The sequence below is a fragment of the Erinaceus europaeus genome, chromosome 2, assembly GCF_950295315.1.
Source record: "Erinaceus europaeus chromosome 2, mEriEur2.1, whole genome shotgun sequence".
NCBI classification, from domain to species: Eukaryota; Metazoa; Chordata; class Mammalia; order Eulipotyphla; family Erinaceidae; genus Erinaceus; species Erinaceus europaeus.
This window is the reverse complement of record NC_080163.1, coordinates 168294444-168316682: the sequence shown is the minus strand read 5'-3', so window position 1 is coordinate 168316682 and position 22239 is coordinate 168294444. Positions and strand designations below refer to the sequence as shown.

The 22239-nt window shown below is 44.4% G+C and overlaps 1 long non-coding RNA gene across 1 annotated transcript in view; it reads right to left on the bottom strand.

Moving 5' to 3' along the window:
* Window positions 1-864: 864 nt before the first annotated feature.
* Window positions 865-22239, bottom strand: part of LOC132537010 (uncharacterized) — a 276883-nt gene continuing 255508 nt past the window's right edge. Inside the window, exon 7 of the long non-coding RNA XR_009548521.1 lies at window positions 865-1029. This is a non-coding gene — a long non-coding RNA (uncharacterized LOC132537010). The remainder of the gene's footprint in view (window positions 1030-22239) is intronic.

The window sequence follows — 22239 nt, the reverse complement described above, 5'->3', positions numbered from 1 at the left end:
TTCTCAAGATAGAGACAGAAAAACAAAGGGGCGAAGAGACAGACAAATAGACAGACAGAGACAGAGAGAGATGGTGCCAAAGCTTTTTTCAACATGGAGGGTCTAGGCTTGAGGCTTTGTCATACAAAAGCAAGGTAGTGCTTTACCTAAGAGAGCCTTTTGCCCTTCCTCTGATGCAAAAGCTTATCAAATCATTTTTTTTTCTGTTGTAGGAATATTAGAAGCATAACATGGAATCATGAGGGAATATGAAGCTGGAGAATTAAAAAAAAATTAGTCCTGACAATCAACATCCAGTCAATATGTGGGAAGTAAGTCAGTGGAGTGAGGTCAGAGCCACATTCTAGCTGAGTCAGGCTGTGCTCAGAGTCCCTTCACCTCCCAATACTCTCTGTGCATGGGAGTTCCCCACTACAAGTATGGATTGACAGGCCTGGCAGTGCATCTGCTCCCAGGGTGGCCAGGATACTGGACACACACTGGGGTGGGGAAGGCCTCTTGCCAGGCCCTAAAGGTCCTGCTCTAATGACAGAACAATGCACCTACAGAGAAACCCATGAAGGACAGGATCTGGGCATCTGAAATAAAAGCCACCTCTAGCCTGTGGACAACACGAGACCCAGGGAGTCATTTCAACTGGGAATCAAAGTCAGCACATAGCATCCAATGCTCATGTTCAAGCTGATAATTGTAGGGCCTGTAAATTATCTCTTAAATATCCATGTCACCCCTGGCAGAAAAAGGGTTGCCCACACTGACCTAGAGCAATTCCCAAAATAAAATACCTTTCTAGAAATGACTTCGGATGAGAATTGGGTCCCTGTCTGTAACCTTCCCTGAACCCCCGCACCCCCCACATGCGAATGGTCCTGTGTCATGATCCTGCTTCAGAAAGGGAGACATCCCAGAGGAGGCACTTTGGGAAGGCTGGGGCTCACCTCTCCCCTGCTGGCTCCTTCTCTACTGCCTGGCCTTGCGGACCAGCTGCCCTGGGGTCTCTGAAGTCATCTGCTCCAGATGGAAGGGCTCCTTGAGGGTGGCAAAAGACCATGAAATGGTGAGTCCAGATAAAGTACCTGAGGGGATTCTGAATGATCCTTTCACATTTACCATTTTTTTCTAGGTTACCTCAGTAAATCATAAGGGACAGGGACCTGTGAAAACACTGAAAACACCATTTGTAAGGATGACAATTAACTGAGGGAAACTGTTATTTGTTTATGCTGAGGAACTTTTTATTTTTTCCCCCAAGGGTTGTTGCTGGGGCTTGGTGCCTGCACGATGAATCCATTGTTCCTAGAGGTCATTTTTCCCATTGTTGTAGTTGTTATAGCTGCTGTTGTTGGACAGGACAGAGAGAAATTGAGAGAGGAGGGGAAGACAGGGGGAAAGAAAGAAAGAAAGACAGACACCTGCAGACCTGCTTCACTGCCTGTGAAGCGAGGCCCCTGCAGGTGGGGAGCCTGCAACTAGAACCTGGATCCTTAACCTGGTCCTTGCACTTCCTTTTAAAAATTTTTTTTTTTATTTAAGAAAGGATTAATTAACAGAACCATAGGATAGGAGGGGTATAAATCTACACAATTCCCACCACCCAATCTCCATATCCCACCCCCTCCTCTGCCAGGGTACTGGAGAACGCTCCTCAAATTAGAGTATTCCTTCTCCATGGGAAACATGCGAGAAGAAGTCCAGAAAGTCTCAGTGGAAATCCCCATGCATATCCCAAGGTCTATGATCATGGTCATAACCAAATTGTGGCCCGGAGCAAAATGTAGTCCTTTTCCTCAGGAAACATGGGAGAGGGAATCCAGAAAGTCCAAGGAGAAATCTCAGTGCATCTCCCAAGCTCTATGATTAGGGTCACAAGAAACCAAAGTTCCTGGTCAGGGAAACAAAGTGTGGCCCAGAGCAAAATGTTCCAGAGACAGAGTAACTGTCTCATGATGAAACAGTAGAGGCTTTGGCAAACCTCTTCATAAGTGGAAGAGAAGACCATAGTGCATAGGTAGGCAAAGTCTTCACTTATCTGCGCAGGTCCAGTCCCACGTTGTAAGCGCCATTATGTTGTTTTCGACGGGCTGGCTTCACGGGCAGGTAATAGACGACGAGGGACTCATGGTTGAGCTGTATACAGTATCTCTTTATTCATACAGGACACAGCACAATCTATAGCAAGCTAAGCTAAACTAACTACAAACAATCTTGTCCTTATAAATAAACTAGCCCAGTAGGGTGGGAACAGGATGCAACGCAGAGAGGGTGGAGAGAAAAGTGACTGGTGAAAATCAGGGTATGACAAGGAGAGGTGGTGGAGCAGGCAAGAATTCTACCACTGAACCACCAATGCCCTGGAGGGAGGGTGGTGCTTGTTAACAGCGGTTATGTAAATAGAATGAAGGGGTTATGTAAATAGAATAGTGTTAAGCAGGGGGGATTAAACTAATGAAACAGAAGGGGTTTTTAGAAGCATACCAACACCCCCAAGGGTTATTGCTGGGGCTTGGTGCCTGCACTATGAATCCATTGTTCCTAGTGGCCATTTTTCCCATTGTTGTAGTTGTTATAGCTGCTGTTGTTGGATAGGACAGAGAGAAATCGAGAGAGGAGGGGAAGACAGAGGGGGAGAGAAAGAAAGACAGACACCTGCAGACCTGCTTCACTGCCTGTGAAGCGTGGCCCCTGCAGGTGGGGAGCCTGCAACTAGAACCTGGATCCTTAACCTGGTCCTTGCACTTCTTACCATGTGCGCTTAACCTGCTGTGCTACCTCTTGGCCCCCAGGAATGATGTTTTGCAAGACTGTAGTCATCTGATGGGTTCACATTCATATCTCCCTAAACTACATGTAGAAACTCTCACCCTCAGCCATATGCTATCTCCCTTGAACACAGGGCTTTGGGCCTCTCCCCTGCTTTTAGAAAATTTCTTTGATTCTTGTAGGAGTTTCCAGTTAGTAAACATCACTCCCTTTTTTAAAAAAAATATTATCATTGGATAGAGACAGAGATAAATTGAGAGAGGAGGGGATACAGAGAAGGAGAGAGCCAGAGACATTTGCAGGCCTGCTTCACTACTCCAGAAGCTTCAACAGGGGCTTGAACCTGTGTGCTTGTGCTCTGTAATGTGTGTGCTTTTTCAGGACATGGCCACCTGGCCCTCAAACTCACTTCCTTACAAGGAGTATGATGACTGACATCAGGAAGAACCTGATCAACATTATGGAATTTAATAAGCAACATTATTTCTATATTTAGGCTGTAGAGCCACTAAGAATTCCTTTTGCTTCCTATGCCTTTACAGTTTCCCATAAACATAAATATCTGTAGTTTCCCTAGTAAACCAACTGCACAGCATGCAGGTGGTATACCCATTAGAGTGCAAATGTTATCAAGAGCAAGGACCTGGGTTCCGTTCCCTGCTTCCACCTGCTCTGGAGAAGCTTCATGGGCTATGACGCGGTGCTATAGGTGTCTGACTCTCTTCCTCTCCACCCTCTCCAGACAGGAATGCCACTCTTGTTTTTGCTGAACTGACCTGCAGTGCAAGAAATTGGGAAGAAATAAGTTCAACTCCACAAAATACTGATGTCCATATTTCCTTTTTTTATCTGTGGGCCTCCTGTGCATGATTACACTGTGCCAGATGACCCGTGTTTTCTTTTGTTTTTCCCTTTTAATGTAAAGAAGAGAACGAGAGAGAATAACAAAGACTAAAGCTTCATGCTTGAGCCATTGGCTTTACAGACAAGTAGATGAAAAGGTTTTAAATGTAAAAGTCATGACCACATGGAAAACCAAGATGGAGGTCTTAGGAGAAAGTAACCACGAAGCTGGGCCAGCCTAGAACCAGTGACCTCTTGTCTCTGCTGGTGGCTCTCTTGGATCTTTGCAAGTAAGCAGACACCCACAGGCTAAGCAGAGGCACTGAGTGCTTGATCCTGAAGCTCCTTTCAAACTCGGAGAGACAGAGAGAAGCACTCTGTCATTCTCCCCTCTGCTCTTAGCCCAACCCATGGAGCTCCTGCAGCTCTGTCCTCATCTGGCAGCTCAGCAAGGGTGGGGAGAGGGGCCTGAGCACTGTGTGTGCTCACTGACCCTGGAGACACCACACCACAGGCAGGAAGGTCCTGCCCTCAGAGCTGAGGCTCCAGTGTGGCTGCACTCTTCTGGGTTTACAAATGCCATTCAGAGAATGCTGAGAGTTCCTTTCCTGTTGCTGAATTTCTGATATTTATACTTTGTTACACTTAATGTATATACTACATTACTAAACCTCATACATTAGTAGAAATGATGAAATTTTTAAGCCGGGCCTTCTCAATTATTTCAGGCCTTCACAGAAAAGAATACATGATTGGAAAAAAGATTTCAATAGCTTTTTCATAAAAGAATGAAATAAATAAATTTATTTAGAGTTTCTTTCAAGTATTTAGGATGAGAGGAATAGATCACCAGGTAGCCTACTTCAAAACTCCATTTGTTGATTAATGAGAGAGACAGAGATAGAATGACACATGACACAAGCATATGCAGTGCCACAGACCAGACCTGAGATTTATGTTGCTGAGTTGTTTCTACCCAGTGCCAAAAACCATTCTGTAGCTGTCACTTACCTCTTTACTTATTCACCAAGCATAATCCTATTTATCCCAAAGGATACAACATCATCTTTACTTTCCTAGGGGATACTTCATTGAGTATATGTCCCATAACTTTTTTTTTTTTCCTCCTCCAGGGTTATTGCTGGGCTCGGTGCCTGCACCATGAATCCACCGCTCCTGGAGGCCATTTTTTCCCCCTTTTGTTGTCCTTGTTGTAGCTTCATTGTGGTTATTATTATTGCCCTTGTTGACGCGATTCGTTGTTGGATAGGACAGAGAGAAATGGAGAGAGGAGGGGAAGACAGAGAAGGGGAGAGAAAGATAGACACCTGCAGACCTGCTTCACCGCTTGTGAAGCAACTCCCCTGCAGGTGGGGAGCCGGGGGCTCGAACTGGGATCCTTGCGCCAGTTCCTGCGCTTTGCGCCACATGCGCTTAACCCACTGCGCCACCGCCTGACCACCATCCCATAACTTTTTTATGCAGTCATCTGTCAAAGGGCATTTGGGTTGCTTCCAAATGGGGGCTATATAGGTCCTAAACTGGAGAAATGTGGGCCGTGGTTTTTCTAGTTGTTCAGGAAGCTTGATGGACGCCTGTCTTTTATTTACCACTAGACACACAACCACCTCAACATTATGCCTCTGCCAGGCATCATTCACAGTTTTGGATGAGACCTTGGTTTGCAAGACTATATGTTTCAGACATGTCCATGCAGCTTCCAGGGCAAGTTTCCAACACTGTCCAGGTCCCGGACCTCTAGGTGCTAATGACCGTCCACCACAAGTGGCTACTAATGAATTCTTATCTGCATCTTGAGATTGGCCTACATATATAAGTTATTTTCCTGAGGAAATGAAATAGTGTCCTATAGTAAGAACTAAAAAAAAAAAAAAAGAAAAGAAAAAAGGCCCAATTCTCATGCAACCAACTTTTGAATGGGGAAGACAGAAATTCAACAGAAGAGACTACCAATCACAATGTGATTCTAGACTCCTGGAAATATTACCCAGAAAAAAACAAAGAGGGAAGTGAGGGAGTAAAGGTGAAAGATGAAATCTGAATGATACTGTGGAGAGGACAAACAAGGAAGGCTCCTTGGAAGAGCTCATTTGAAAGGAGACTTATTTGAATTTAATTTCTTTTTTTTTTTTTCAGAGCTCTGCTCAGATCTGGCTTATGGTGGTAGCAGGGTTTGAACCTGGGACCCTGAAGCCTCTGACATAAATGTCATTTGCATAGCCATTATGCTCTCTCCCTGGCTCTTGATTTATTTTAATCACTGCAGGGAATAATCCTGGCCCTGCCATCTGCACAGTGCCACTGAATGGCCCTAATGCCCAACTGTATAATATTTAAAATAATTTTTTAGAGAGAGAGAGAGAGAGAGCAGTTGGAGAAAGAGAGACAGAGTCATCACAGCACCTGTCACCACCCATGACGAGACTAAGGCCATGTATGGTGCTGATGCTCAAATGCAGGGATTCAAACATGGGAGGCATGCACTCTAAGAGATGAGCTATCTCCAGTCACCAAAATGTAAACACACTTTGAATTCATCTAAAATGCCACTGTGAATAACTGCAGGAACGATATAAAATTGAAGGGGAAAATTACACTTCTCACTGATATTTTTAGCTAAAATTGGTGTTACGTCCTGGACCCAGACATGAACATGTTTATGTCCACAGTGTCAGTGAGACAAGCCCCACTCCTTCATTTAGACATGGTTCAAGTCACTCACATCAGTTTCTGTTTTTAAAGGAAAAATGGAAAGACTCTAAGTTACAGAACAGCCTGACATGTACTTCCAAAGAACATGAGCTGCTCAGAAGGGTCCCCAGAACAACAATCCACACACTGTTACTATGGTGCCGATCTCCGCATCTCGGCTTCCTCACCAGCCTGGCCACCACCACTGGCAATGCTCTGTCTTAATCTTATCTTCATATTCACTGAGCATGCTCTTACCAAACCAGACGTGTGTGGGCACTCACAGGACTAACTGACCCCACTTCTCTAAGTTGATGTCAATGTCCCTGAAGCCCCGTGGCTGTCCCTCCAAATAAATGTAAAGCACAGGGAGTTTCACCTGGAGCTATTCAGCACTGAGCTCGGCCCCCCAGAGGAAGTCCATCCTGTGACAGAACAGAATCTCTGGGGTCTAAAAACTCCTCAGATGGTGCCCACCTGCAGCCAGGCTTCATCTCTGCACACTGATGTGCTAAGAACGCTGTGCTCTGCACTAAACTCTGCTCCCTCACCTCAATAATAGTAACTCTGAGCTTCCTTCAGAAGTATGTTTAAATTCTAATATGCAGTTCATTCTGACGGAAGAGAATGTCTAACAGCTGCTGGGAAAATGCAAGTGCATCTGCGTGTATCTTGGATGCTGAATCCCAGGCCCCAGACTGTTCAGTTATTTCCCTATCGTGTTCAGTCCTGGCTATGCTGTGTCATGTTCATAGGTAAGGCCTGTAGGACTCCAACATCAGAAGCTAACTCAGTAGGAACCAAAAGGTTTGGGCTCTGTGTGTGCATATGTGTGTGTCTACATCCACACATCACTACCCCTGGCATGTTTGATGAGAGGGCTCAGGGCAAAAGCCATGGCTCAGGTGCTAGCTCATCTGGTAGAGAGCACATGATACCACAGTAGAGGACCTGGGTTCAAGTCCCTGGTTCCTCTTGAAGGGGTAAGAACTCAGGAGCAGGTGACCAGTGCTGCATGCGATCATCTTCTCTCTTTATTTTGAATAGAGAGAGAAATTGAAAGTGGGAAGAGAGATTATAGAAAGGGAGAGACACCTGCTGCTCTGCTTAACTGCTCTGTGAAGCCTCCTTTCCCCCCGGTGAGGACCTGAGGCTTAAACCTGGGTCCTTGTACATTATCGTAGCTGAGCTCTATAGTGTGTGACACTGTTTCCCCCATCCATCTGGGTGCTCCATCGAATGAAAAATGAGAAAAGAAGAAGATAAAGAACGGCCTCTAGGAATGGTGGAGTTGGGCAGGTGTGGAGTCCCAGCCCTGGAGGGACAAAATGAAGCACAGAGTAAAGGCCGTCTCACACTAAACATTTCCGTGAACTTTCAAAGGTTCAGTGTTCACCTCACTGTTGCCTTCCTTCTAGCTTTTGCTGTTTGTCTGTTTTCCTTTTGCCATCATCTTAATGGGGGCCTCCAGGTTTATGGGAGAGTTGACATAAGGGCACAATCCCAATCACTGTCTCTGTAACCTATGTCTGTACACCCTGTCTCCTGCCCTCAGAAAGCAGAAGCGCCTTTGAAGAAGCTTCTGGAAGCTCCAGGTGGGAAGCAGTGACGTCAAGGTCATAGGCATGTGGCTGAGGTCTCAGACCCACATCACTGAGTGCACCCCTTCTTACCATCCAGCAGGACGGGATCCCCCTGTGCACTGTGACTCCTGGTGGACTTGGGGTGTGGTCTCCAACCCGGGTCCTGGTGCCTCCTCTCAGAGCAGAAGTGCAGACCCATGTGGACCCAGGAAATCAGGCAGGAGCAGGAGTGGGAGCAGGAGAAGGAGGCAGAGGCTCAGGGCATAGAGAGAGCAGGGGTGAGTCTTTCCTGGATGAGTCATGGTGTTGAGGGAGAGGAGGCACAACCCAGAAATGGTAGTGGTTACAGCTGTAGGTGGGGCCTTTGGCTTTAAAAGTGGTGAACCTTGTGGGGCTTGCTCTCTTTCTGGGGAATACCATGTGATCAAGGAGAAAGTAAGTGAGTTCATTCCTCTACCTCTCCCTCTCTTGTACACTAACATGTTTCGTTTTCTCTACAGTTTAGTTTACTTGGATAATCATGCTCTCTTTTTAATTCATTGTTGAGATTGGCGTGAGGCACTTTCAGAATGGGGGCAGATGCCCCCCCCCCACATTATCTCTTTAACAATTGTGTGGGATGGAGGGGCTGTGAGTCAGTGTTGGGATCCCCAATAAAGGCCCAGCAGTGTCACTTCACTCAGGTGACCTGGACTGTGTCCTCCTGGGCACCATCACAGGGAAGACTGAGGGGCTGTTGCAGGCAGGGGCAGGTCTTGTGTCAAAGCCCAGCAGCTCCCCCAAGAGCTCCTGTGAAGGGGAGACCCAGGTCCCCAACCAGCACTGGCCCAAGTCAAGGGCCAGGAAGACACCAAGGTCATGACCTCAGAGGTTACAGGGGCCTTTGATTTTTTTTTTTTTTCTCAGCTGCTCACTCCCTGCTCAGCTCTGGCTGATTCTGGTGCTGAAACAGGATTTGGGATCTCAGAGCCCCAGGCTTTCAAGTCATTTGCACAACAATTCTGCTGACTGGCCAACCCATTACAGGGATATTGGCAATGCAGACTGGGATCACAGTGAGACTCCCAGCTCACACATCAACATACCTTTAAGATCTGGGGTCTGGGAAGGTGTGGGAATGCAAACTGGTGCAGCCCCTTTGGAAAGCTGCAGGGAGAGTCCTCAAACAAAAAGGGCAGTGCCTTAAGATCCAGCAATACCATCCCTAGGCTTCTATCCAAAGACATGGAAGCACTGGTTCTCAAAGATATCTGAGCCCGGGGGCCAGGTGGTATTGCAGCAGGTTAACTGCACATGGCAGCACAAGGATCCTGGCTTGAGCCCCTGGCCCCCTGCTCCACACATGCAGGGAGGGGTCGCTTCACTGGGGGTGAAGCTGGTCTGCTGGTGTCTGTCTTTCTCTCTCCACTCTCTCTTGCCCCTCCTCTCTCAATTTCTCTTTGTCCTTTCCAACAACAGCAATGCAACAATGGCATCAAAGTTGGAAAAATGTCCTCCAGGAGCAGTGGATTTGTAGTGCAGGCACCCAGCCCCACAGATAACCCTGGAGGCAAACACATTAAAAAAAAAAGGTATCTGAGCCCCATGTTCTCAGCTGCACTGCTTACAGTAGCCAAACAGGAAAGCAAGTAGCCAATAACAGATCACTGAATAAGAAGTTATGGGAATAGGTATTAATCATTCTTGAAAGTTCTGTAGAATTAAATGAATCTTTTTTTACTGGAAACAATGAATAGTGTTGTTTCCAGTCATTAATGTAGGAACACAAGCAGAATGACTTCTGGTCCACTGGGTTATCAAGCAAACTTACCAACATTGATCACGGATGTTTAATAGTGAAATCTGGCCTAATACTGAAAATATCTAATAGTGAGACCTGGTATCAAGTGCTCTTTTCTTTTTTTTCTTCAATTTTTAAAATTTATGTTTATTTTATATTTTCCCTTTTTATTTATTTTTCCCTTTTTATTGCCCTTGTTCTAGTTGTTGTTATTGATGTCGTCATTGTTGGATAAGACAGAAATGGAGAGAGGAGTGGAAGACAGAGAGTGGCAGAGAAAGATACACACCTGCAGACCTGCTTCAAAGCTTGTGAAGGGACTCCCCTGCAGGTGGGGAACCCGGCAGGTGGTGGTGGTCAAAGCAGGATCCTTATGCAGGTCCTCATGCTTCATGCCACCTGTACTTTACCCACTACACTATACCACCCAAGTCCCATCCACTGCTTTTTTTTTCCAGTCCTCTTTTATGATTAAAGTCATGAATAACTCCAAATAAACAGTGTGACACGTAACTTTTTAGTATATTCTTGTGAGAGTTTTGCTTCCTACCTTGCTGTTCATTACTCAATTTCTCTCTTGTAGTACACAAATGGGCAGAGAGGTAGAGAAATAACTGCATTTGTATGTATAGATAGAGACATGTAGAAATAGGGAACGTTAAAGCAATACTATGTCGTTATTTATCTACTAGGAAAACATATTTCAGAAACTTTATCTCTTGTACTACTGATACATTTTTGAACTAGAATTTTAGACACTTCTGCTGTATTCTAAGGAATCTGAGGATCAGCAGAATTGCTGTGACTTGAACTGCAGCTCTTTCCCATCTACATTTTTCCCTCTTTATTTTCATGGAGGTTAAGGGAGCCTTCCTGTGGTTATCAAAGAAAGAACATGCAGAGAAAAAGTCAATCGACTGTGAGAGATGGTTAGGTCTTCTCTTCAAAAGAACATGAAAAGAATAACTTTTTAGTACATTCTTTTTATAAATTGTTATCTGTGACCACCTGTGGCCAGTAGTTTTGTATTCTTTAGGTCAGCTCCCTGCAGTGCCTCCCAATCCTCCAGCAGAGACCCTCATACTCCCTTCCTCCTTCCCTCCTTTAGACAATGGAGAGATTGTGAGCTCTGAAGCCCAGCCCAGGGGTGGAGGAGTCAGTTCTGCTTCATATACAAAAGATGGGAGAAGGCTGAGGGGGACATGCTGCTGCCTGAAGGCCATTGTTGGTGGCACGCCCTTTTGCAAAAGAATAAATAAATGCCTTGCTTCAATTCCTATTTTTTGCCTTGACAACTATTTTTAATTGGACATCATTTCCAACACTAGGAACCCAGGGATGCTGATGGCTCACCCCACTCCTGCCACCTAACAACATCCCATTTGTTCTTTCTCTCTGAATTTAAAGTCTACTGAGAAATTGAGAGGAAGGGGAGAGATAGAGATGTGGAGAGAAAGAGACCCCCACAGACCTGCCTCACCTCTCCTCCCCATGCAGGTGGGGAACCACCAGGGCTCCAACCCTGGTCCTTGTGCAGGGAAGTCTGGGAACTCCAGCAGGTTCCTCACAGCCCAGCAGCCCAGCACAGGTGTTCAAATCATTTTTCCAGGAAGGGGTTGGAGCAGTGCAAGAAATGGAAGGGGATACACCCATGACACAAACACAGGGGGAGCAAAGGCAGAGCTCTAGGACCCTTCTGCCTCTGTGGCCACCTCACCAGGACAGGGAACTTGGCGCCTCAGCCTCATAAACCTGGTGCCATGCCCAGTGAACAGTCTCTTACCTCTCTCTAGCTCCTGGGAAGGAAGCTCCCAGGAACAGATCCTGGGAACAGACTGCAAACACCCTGCCCAAAGTAACAACTATTCCAGACCAAGGGGCAGTGCAATGAGAGCAAGGCCAGCCCAGGAGGGGCCCTGCTGTGTTATGTTGCCGCCTTGTGGTCACAGAGCAGAATGCACCTTACAGCCAACCAAAGGGCTCCCATATTTCTCCCAAATTTCACCTCACTTTCTTTTCCAGACAGAGATCCAGGGAGAAAAACTGTATGTTTTTCACTGTCAGCTCAAGCTCAAGGGGCGCAGGGGAACTGAAACTGGGCTCTTAAAGCCACAGGTATGACAGGCTTCAGCAGAACTCCTAAGCACAAGTTCTTCTTATTTTATTTTATTTAAAGAACTCACAAAGTTTTATACCACATTCAAATATGGGTCACACAAGGTATGTTTCTTCTTCTTCTCCTTCTTCTTCTTCTTCTTCTTTTTAACCAGGACACTGATCAGCTCTGGACTATGGTAGTCTTAGGGATTGAAAATGGGACCTTGGAACCTCAGGCATGAAAGTATTTTTGCATAACACTATGCTCTCTACCCCCACTCTCTTTTATTTTAAATAGTTGTATTTTATTGTATTATTATATTTAGTTATGGGGAGAGAGAAAGATGTCAATGCTCTCCCAGTCGAAGGGCTTCTTTGAAAAATATTTTTATTTTCCATTACTTTCTTAAATAGCTTTACTAATGAGAGATAGGTATAAAGACAGAAAGATGATAACTAGGCAGTCACTTCTGCCCAAGCCCTACTTATTTATTTACTACTTTATCACATTTTATTTTATTGTTATGTTTAGTAATGAAAGCTAGAGAAATGGAATGATACAAAAAGTGTGAGAATGGGCAGGGTTAAATAACATAATGCTGATGGAAAGAGACTCATACTGGAAGCTCTAGGGTTCCTGCCTCACCATGATGCAGAGCTGAGCAAGGCTCTGGTAAAAAAATAAATACTTAATGAATAAGTGTGTGTGTGTGTGTGTGTGTGTGTGTGTGTGTGTGTGTGTGTGTGTATCAGAGTGAAAGCACAGCACTGCTCAGCTCAGACTTATGCTGGAGAGCTGGGGATTCAACCTGAAGCCTTGAAACCTGAAGCATGAAAGCTTTCTATGTAAACTTTAAGTTAGCTCCCCAGCCTCCAAGTTTAGATGTTATTAACTGGCAAAGATCCTGAACACAATATTAAGAAGAAAAAAAAGTAAAATCCATTATAGTGGTAACGCCATTATGTTAAGTAAAGACATCTGGGGAGTCAGCGGTAGCACAGTGGGTTAAGCACACATGGCACAAAGCACAAGTACCAGCATAAGGATCCTGGTCCAAGCCCCTAACTCCCCACCTGCAGGGGGGGTCGCTTCACAGGCAGTGAAGCAGGTTAACAGTTGTCTATCTTTCTCTCCCCCTCTCTGCCATCCCCTCCTCTATGCATTTCTCTCTGTCCTATCCAACAACAATAACAACAACAGGGAAAATTGTTTTTTTTCAAAAAAAAATAGGAGTAGGAAAGAACAGACAAACTGTGAGAGACAGAGTACGATTATTGTTTATATTTGGAGGGTGGATGAATGGGGATTTGTGGTTTTTTCTAATTTGGTCTATAAGTGGTAAAAAAAAAACTGAAAAAAAAAGACTGAGGAGATAGCATAATGGTCCTACAAAAGCACCACTATACTCCATATATCTCTCCTTCTCCTTCCTCTCCTTTTTTGTATTTCCCTTCCCTTCCTTTTCCTTCTTTAGCTGACCACTGCGTAACTCTGGCTTATGCTGTTGGAGACTGAATCTGGAATCTCTGGTGCCTTAAGCACTAAAGTCTTCTGCATGAACTACTAAGTAGTCCCCCCAATTTCACTCAGAGAGACAGGCACTCCCCCTTGGTGCTGTGACTCTCATTTTTTAATAAATGTATTTGATTTAATAGCACAGAGAGAAATTAAGAAGGAAGGAGAAATAGAGAGGGGAGAGACAGAAACACATCTATAGCACTGCTTCACCACTCCTAAAGCTTTAACCCCTGCAGGTAGGGGCTGAGGGCTTGAACTAGGGTCCTTGCACATGGTAACATATACACTCTACTGGGTGTACCTCTGCCCAGCCCCTGGTGCTATGGTACTCCTATGTGGTACCAGGGTTCATCTGGGCCAGGAGCACCCTACTAGGTATGCATCCGACCTCTCTCAGCCCCTAGCAAAGATATTTAAATATTATATGGAGCAGAGCATGGTGGGTGGTGCAGCCAGCTGAGCACACAGGTTACCATGTACAGTGACCTGGGTTCAAGGCCCAGGTCCCCACCTCTGGGGGGAGGTTTCATGAGAGGAGAAGCAGTGTAGCAGGTATATTTCTCTCCCTATATCCCCTTTCATTTTCAATTTCTCTCTGTCTCTACAAAGAAGAAAGTAAATAAATATTTTTATTTTTTAGATTTTTATTTATTTCCCCTTCTTTTGCCCTTGTTGTTTTTTATTGTTTGTGTACTTATTATTGTTGTTATTGACGCCATCATTGTTAGATAGGGCAGAGAGAAATGGAAAGAGGATGGGAAGACAGAGAGGGGGAGAGAAAGACACCTGAAGACCTGCTTTACCACCTGTGAAGTGACTCCCCTACAGGTGAGGAGCCAGGGGCTCAAACCGATATCTTTATGCTGGTCCTTGTGCTTTGTCCCACATGCAATTAACCCAGTGCAGTACTGCCAACTCCCAGAAATAAATATTTTTAAAAACCTTTTAAAAAGACTAAGAAACAAAGATTTTGCTAGGCAGGTGAAATAGCTCACTTGAATAGTGCATTGGCTTTTCCATGTGTCTAATGCAGGTTTGAACCCTGCCCCCACTTCACTGAAGCAAGCTTTAGTGCTTTAATCTATCTATCTATCTATCTATCTATCTATCTATCTATCTATCTAACAATCTAACAATCTATCTATCAATCAATCTACCTATGTATCATCTATCTCTATCACAACAAAGAATTATTATGGTTATTCTGGGAAATGGCATAATTCAGAAATAGGATTGACTCATTGCTCAGAATCCTTCAAAGCAGATGCCAGGATCTGACTCCTGAAACGAGTTAGAGATGGGTGAGCTTATAGCAGTAGCGGAGTGGACTCTCTCTATGATTCTATCTCTCCCTGTGCCTCTTTCCCCTTCCTTCACTCTCCCTTCCCACTATCTCAGAATTTATAGTTGATGGCTTATTTTTGTAATTGTCTATTCTTGCCTTTCCATTTTTCATTTCTCTTCTTTTCATAATGTCTGTTGTTGTTTTTACAGTGGTGGTGTTGTCTGGCTTACTGGTTTTGATTGAACTGCATCAATCTCTGCTTCAGCTGCTAATGTACACTCTGGGGTTTGTGACTTCATCTGAGAAAAGACTCTAGTGTGCCCTTATACTCACACACACAACAACTTAAGAATGACAGGACAGAAAACTACAAACCACGTCAATGAAAAAATAAAGAAGGTTAAATTGAGAGCAAATGAAACTGCTAGCACAATGAATCAGGACAAGACCCCAGAACAGAGTCCAGATAAATCAGAAGTAATTCTAGATTAGAAAGGTATGCAAACACTAATAGACCTGATGATCACAGAAATGAAGGCAACTATGGAGGAAAGGACTGTCAGAAATAGGGAAACAACAGAGGAGACCCTCAAGGAAAATACCAGCTACCTCAAGGTAATTAGAGAACTGAAAGCTGACATAGCTGAGCTAAAAGGCCAACTAGCAGAACAAGTTACTGAGCTGAAGAAGGAAGGTGAAGGAAGGGAACGAAGATTAACAGAAGCAGAAGACAGAATTACCAGACAGGGAGGATGAGCTAGAGAAATAAAAGAAGGACGTAAAAGAGCTAAAAAAGAGATTGAGAGACACTGAAAACAATAACAGAGACATATGGGATGATCTCAAAAAGAGTAACACTTCATAACTGGCCTACCAGAGGAAAAAAGAGAGGAAGGGGAAGAAAATATCCTAGAGGAATTAAGAGGGAAAAACTCCCCAGCTCTCAACAACAGAAAGGACATTAAGATTTCAGAGGCCAGGAGAGTCCCAAACAGGATAAACCCAAACCTGAAGACACCATGACACATCGTAGTTACAATGAAAAGAAGTAAGGATAAAGAAAGGATCCTGGGTGCTGAGCAGCAGCACAGCCAGTTAAGTGCACATGACCTGAAGTGCAAGGACCAGCATAAGGATCTGGGTTTGCGCCCCTACAGGGGGTCACTTCACAGATGTTAAAACAGGTCTGCAGGTGTCTATCTTGTTCTCCCCCTCTATCTTCCCCTCCTCTCTCCATTTCTGGCTGTCCTATCCAACAACAATACTACTAACAACAATAATGATAATATTGCATTTGCCAGTCCCAACCTAATCAACCTAATCAATGTACCACCTCAGCATGCTTCACTTCAGACTGTGTCAAGAGACTTCAGGTGTGGAATGACAACCTTCAGCTTCATTACTCGGGTGAGACCTTTCCTTCCATAGTATTCTCTAATTCCAACCCAGGAGGTTCACTCCCAACAAAGTCCCAAAACCTAGATGTAGACCAGGTCCCATGAGATAGAGCATATGTTCACACCATCCATAAACTAGGGCAAAATGTATACCTGAAAGCATAAGTACACAACAGTCTGCAGTGAGTCAGTATAAAGTTCCTAATGAAATAGTATCTAATTAGACTTAGATACCCTCCTCACCTCCTTCCTATTACAGTTCTCTCACTCACTCCAAAGCTAACCTTAACAAAGCAAGGACTGCAAACCTGAATAAGGGCAAGAGACTGGCTTACGTTAATGATGACTCTTTAGTCACTATCAGGCCACCCCATCAGCTGGGGCCCTATTCGGGGAGTCCTGAGATTCTCAAACAGACATGATGGGCCTAGACATCAAATAATTCCCTCTCTCCATTGTTACCAGTCATCTCTATCAAAAACAACCCTATGTGGGCCCCCCATAGGACCCTGTCCTCACCTTGGATCAACAATGGTAGAGAATGTTCTATCCTCCCTTTGGAGGATGGAGAACATAAGCTATGCTACACCTAAGGAAGATCGGTCCTGATATTGGGGCAGCTTGGAATGCTCCTACTCGTGACCACAGAATGTGAGCTCAGATCTACAGGGATGCAGAATTCACATAGGCTCCTAAGTTGAATATTGGCCCCAGTCCATATCAAATTGATGGGGTTTACAGTCAACAATATTTATACCCCTTTCCCATATTAGGGATCTACTCTCTTCCCTGATCCAGCTTTCTGTCCCTTTTCCAGCCATGACATCACCTCCCCAGACAATACTGGGATCCACTTGCATATCAGATTTCAGGTTCAGAGGAAAAATAAAAAAACAAACTAGTGTAGCTACAGGACCTTTGAAATATTACTAAAATATGCCTATTAGCTATCTCCAAAATGGAGGGCCCGCCTCCCCAACATGCCATCTGTAGTACTCCAGCCTTTACATGTATCCATAAACTAGGGAAAATATATACCTGAAAGCAGAAGTACACAAGAGTCTGCAGTGAGTACCCCCCCCAACACTTCATCTGCACTATTCCAGCCTTTAGGTCTATGATTGTCAACAATTTGTTTGGCTTTGTATGTTAGTTCTCTTTTCTGCCACCAGGTTCCAGATGTCAGCATGATGCTGACCAGACTTCCCTGGACAGACAACCCCACCAATGTGTCCTGGATCTCTGCTTCCCCAGAGCTCCACCCTAATAGGGAAAGAGAGAAGCAGGCTGGGAGTATGGATCTGGATCGACCATTCAACGCCCATGTTCAGCGGGGAAGAAATTACAGAAAACAGACCTTCCACCTTCTGCATCCCACAGTGACCTTTGGTCCATACTCCCAGAGGGATAAGGAATAGGAAAGCTGGCAGGGGAGGGGATGGGATATAGAGTACTGGTGGTAGGAATTGTGTGGAGTTGTACCCCTATTATCCTATGGTTTTGTGAATATTTCCTTTTTTAAATAAATTAAATTAAGAAGGTGAAGAAATTTTTAAAAATTAAACATTTTGAAAATTGCCTCCCTGCAGAGACTTTTTTTTGGCTTCCAGGGTAACTTCTAGGGCTCAGTGCCTGCACTACAAATCCACACTTTGGATGTGCCAAGATGAGAAAGGATTAAGAGGCCCAGAGGTAGTCTGAGCACTAACTACTGTGCCAGGACTGTGGGGCTGCTCACCCTTTCACCATGAAATTTAAACAATACATTGCATGGCCCGGCTGCCACACACAAATACATACACTACAGTGCCTAAGGATGCCAGGGAGTAAGCCCCGTGACCTTGCCTGCAGGGGGGAAAGCTTCACAGATTCTAAAGCAGGGATATGGGAGTCTCTGTCTCCCTCTTCTCAATTTCCTTCTCTAGAAAAATAAATATTAAATAACAAAAAAGTTGGGCTGTAAAAAAGTTGCAGCGGGTTAAGCGAAGGTGGCGCAAAGCACAAGGACCGGCATAAGGATCCCGGTTCGAACCCCGGCTTCCCACCTGCAGGGGAGTCGCCTCACAGGTGGTGAAGCAGGTCTGTAGGTGTCTATCTTTCTCTCCTCCTCTCTGTCTTCCCCTCCTCTCTCCATTTCTCTCTGTCCTATCCAACAACAACAACAACAATAACTACAACAATAAAACAACAAGAGCAACAAATAAATAAAATAAATATTAAAAATAATAATAACAAAATAAGCACTAAGGTGCAGAGCTTACTCTGCAGTCCTTAGAGCCTGGCTTCTGGTAATTGAAATATGGGAATAGGAGAAGGTGATTCCAGGGTTTAGAAGAAGCCTTTCCAACTATAACTGACTTCTAGAGAAAGTATTCTGTAAAACTTTGGAGGATTGAGTTAATGGAATGACAGAAAGGCAAAAAGATAACTGAAGGGAAGGTTAGAATGTCCCCAGTAGTCACAAGCAAGGTCCCATCAGTGTAAATCTGAGAAAGTCCAGAAAGAGCTTTGAAGAATAGACTGTGGGGTTGTAGGCCTCAAAAATATTTTTATTCTATCTCTTTGAGTAAAAAACAAGAAACCCGTGATTTTACGATTTAGCTTTCATGGATGCAGGCCTACCGACCAATTTAGAGAAACAAATACATTAACTGGGTATTTTGAAAGGAGGCATTGGTGATCTGTTTATATATCCTCTGTGCAGCTCTACTTGCAGGCCAGTATCTGAAGAGAGAAAATCATGCAGGCAAAGAGCTGCAAGGAGGTGGCAGGTGCCGGCACTGCTAGTGACAGAGAACCATTAGCTGTAGGAGATTTGATTTCACTTTGTTTAAAGCCCCCTCATGGCTACCTCTACAGAGTATTATTTAATTTAGTTTTTGTTTGCTTGCTTGCTTTTTTGTTTTTTTTGTTTCAAACAGAGCACTGATCAGCCATGGCTTATTTGGAATTAAACTTAGGGCTTCATGTATCTTGGGACTGAATGTTTGGAGCTTTAATGCTAGTACCATCTCCCCAGCCCAACACACACTCTATTCTTTTGAAATTACCTTCTGAATATTTCTGAATGGATCCTGTTATGGCTGGCTTTTATACCACAGCCTCTGTTCAGGTGCTTAAAATATCTATGTTCAACATCTTCTCACACCATCCAGTTCCATGCTGTGCTACCTCTGCAACTGCTGCCTGTGACTTCTGAAGGATAGTTCTTGCCCAACTGCCCAAATCCACCTCAGTCTTCAACCATCCAGCTCAGTGTTCCTGTCGCCAAAAAGAAACCTGCTGACAGCAGCTTCTCTCCTCATGAACTAAGCTTTCTACTTTTCACAACACCTCAGTCATTGCCCATCTGCCACACAGCTGAGCAGCTTCTTCCCCTAGCAGACTGAAGTCCTGCATTCCTGGGGTCACCTCTGGAAAAACGCCAGTCCCCGCAGGTTCCAGCAGGTTCACTAAACTCAATGGTCACAGACAGAAATACTTAGGAGACAGCATTTCAAATGCATGAATGAGCACCACAACATCTGCAAACTGGACACAGCCAGGTGGGCTCTCTAGGGCAGGGAGAAGCCTGTCTGCCTTCCTTGTCTGCAGCATCTACACTGGGCTCCCTTCTAACCAGTGCTGAGCTGGCCTGGCTGAGGCTTCACTTCTGTACCAAGGCCCTGCTGGACATGGTCACTTCCCTGCTGCTGGACAACTCTGCCCCATACAGCCTCCCACAGGGCAGCCAGTGCTCCTGGACATTTACTGTCTTTTTTTTAATATTTACTTATTCCCTTTTGTTGCCCTTCTTTTATTGTTGTAGTTACTATTGTTGTTGTTGATGATGTCCTTGTTGTTGGATAGGACAGAAAGAAATGGAGAGAGAAGAAGACAGAGGGGGAAGAGAAAGATAGACACCTGCAGATCTGCTTCACCAATTGTGAATTGACTCCCCTGTCACTTCACGATGGGGAGCCGGGGGCTTGAACCAGGATCCTTATGCCAGTCCTTGTACTTCCTGCCACTTGTGCTTAACCTGCTGCACTACAGCCCAACTCCAGACTCCCGGATATTTACTGTCCTAACCTTTTATAGGTTCCTGGGCATGAAAACATGTGCTCTCATCAGGGTGAGCCACCAACCAGCACACCTGTGGAGATTCTCTGGAGTTGGCTGTCAGGAGCTGACCAGCCCCTGGGGCTCAACTTGAAACTTGAGGCCAGAAAAGGCTGCCTCCTGCTGGATGCTTTCCCTCTTTCTCATCTGCAGAATCTCCTTTGCAGACAGAACTATGTAAAGAAAAATGCATGTTCCAATCTTGGCCCCAAATGTATGAGACAAAGTTATTACTCAATGGCTATATGAATGACATATTAAGATGTAAGAGAGCACTTACTGGTGTTTCTCTAGGCTGGAGGGTAAAAAGCTGTGCATTTAATCACTTCATTATGGGGCTGGCGGTAGTGCACCCAGATAAGCACACATAGTACATGGTCAAGGGCCTTCCAGGTCCTGCTCATCCCTGCAGCAAGGAGGCTTCACAAGTGGAGAAGCATGTCTGTAGGTCTCTCTCTTTCTCTCTCTCTCTCTCTCTATATATATATATGTATATATATATATATATATCCTTCCTTTCTCTTCTGAATTTCTTTCTGTCCTATCCAAAAAAATAGGGAATTAGTAAAAAAAAAAAAAAAAGGTAAAAATATGGCAACCAGGTGCAGTGGTTTCCTGTGCCTGCAATAAGCCCCAGCGGTTATAACCCTGGACACAAGGAAGAGAACTGACCCCAAATGTCCTAAGGAAACTCAAACTCTTATTGTGGTAGTTAATGCTGGACACATTAAAAGTGTTGTGTAGGGAGTCAGATGAGAGCACAGTGGGTTCAGCTCATGTGGCACAAAGCACAAAGACTGGCTAAGGATTCCAGTTCAAGCCCCAGCTCCTCACTGCTGGAGACACTTCACAGGCGGTGAAACAGGTCTGCAGGTGTCTATCTTTCTTCTCCCCTCTTTGTCTTCCTCTCCTCTATACATTCTCTCTGTCCTAACAACAACAATTTCAATAACAACAATAATAATAACTATAACAACAACAACAACAAAAAACAAGGTCAAAACAGGAGAAAATAAATAAATAAATAAATAAATATAAAAAAACAAAAAAGTGTTGTGTAAATTTAGATCCAGATGTATCTCTAAAGTATGGAATAGAATCATTCCAAAGTTCTGAAAAACATAATCCATAGAAAAAAATCATTTTACAAAATATTGCAGACTGCCTCCAGCTGACAGTTAATATCAATCTACATGTATGTTGAATTTCTGATTCTTATTCAACATTATGCACTGTTATAAGTTGATCATTCACAATTAAATTATGTGAATGGATCTGTTAGAAGAATCTCCTTTCTAAGTAAGTAGTTGAAGAAAAAAACTGAGTGAGTTTTGTTCATTTTGCTTCCCTGTGTAGGTGATGAGTGCCCTCAAGAGGCTGAATTCCAAAACTGCAGCTAAAGCCAATCTGCCTGAACCTTTTAGAGGTGAAGTGCCAATGAGTCTCTGACAGACAAGGGAAGTGAATGACATCACGGCCACCTGACTTTACTTTACCAGTGTGCCAGCAGCATGACAGAAATATTGTATATGTGATCCATTGCTTCCTTAATCTTTTAATTTTCCTTATGGCAAAGACAAACATCTGTCTCACTTTCCCTGGACTGAGTGAGGAAAAGCATTGTTCAACCATCACATCATTAGTAAGAATGCCATATTTTCCTTCAAACAGTTTATATTAAGGGAAGGTAAGAAAGAAAGAAAGAAAAGTCTGAGGAACCACTCAGCCTGGTCAAGCACTCAGATGATGCAGGAGGACAGTGAGAACAGGCTTCTCCCCACCTCTCTCTCCACACAAGCAGACACAGACACAAGCACACTGTCTGGTGCTCAACACACTGTTTTTTCTGAACAGTGATTCTCTCACTGATGTTAATCTGGATGTTTCTTGTCTGTGATCAGATGGAGTGCATCCTACAGAGCTGTTTAAGACAAGAAGTAATGGAAGGCTCGGATGCACCTAGCTCAGAGCACTAGTTACAACATGCTGGGTTCCAGACACGGGTCCACCCTAAAGAGGAAGAGCTTCACAAGCAGTTGAAGCAGGGCTGCAGATATCTCTCCTCTCTCCCTCCATCTCCTTCACTCTACTTTTTCTATCTCTGTCCAGTGAACTATGAATAAAATAATAAAAAAAGAAAGTGAAAGACTTTCATGTGTGAG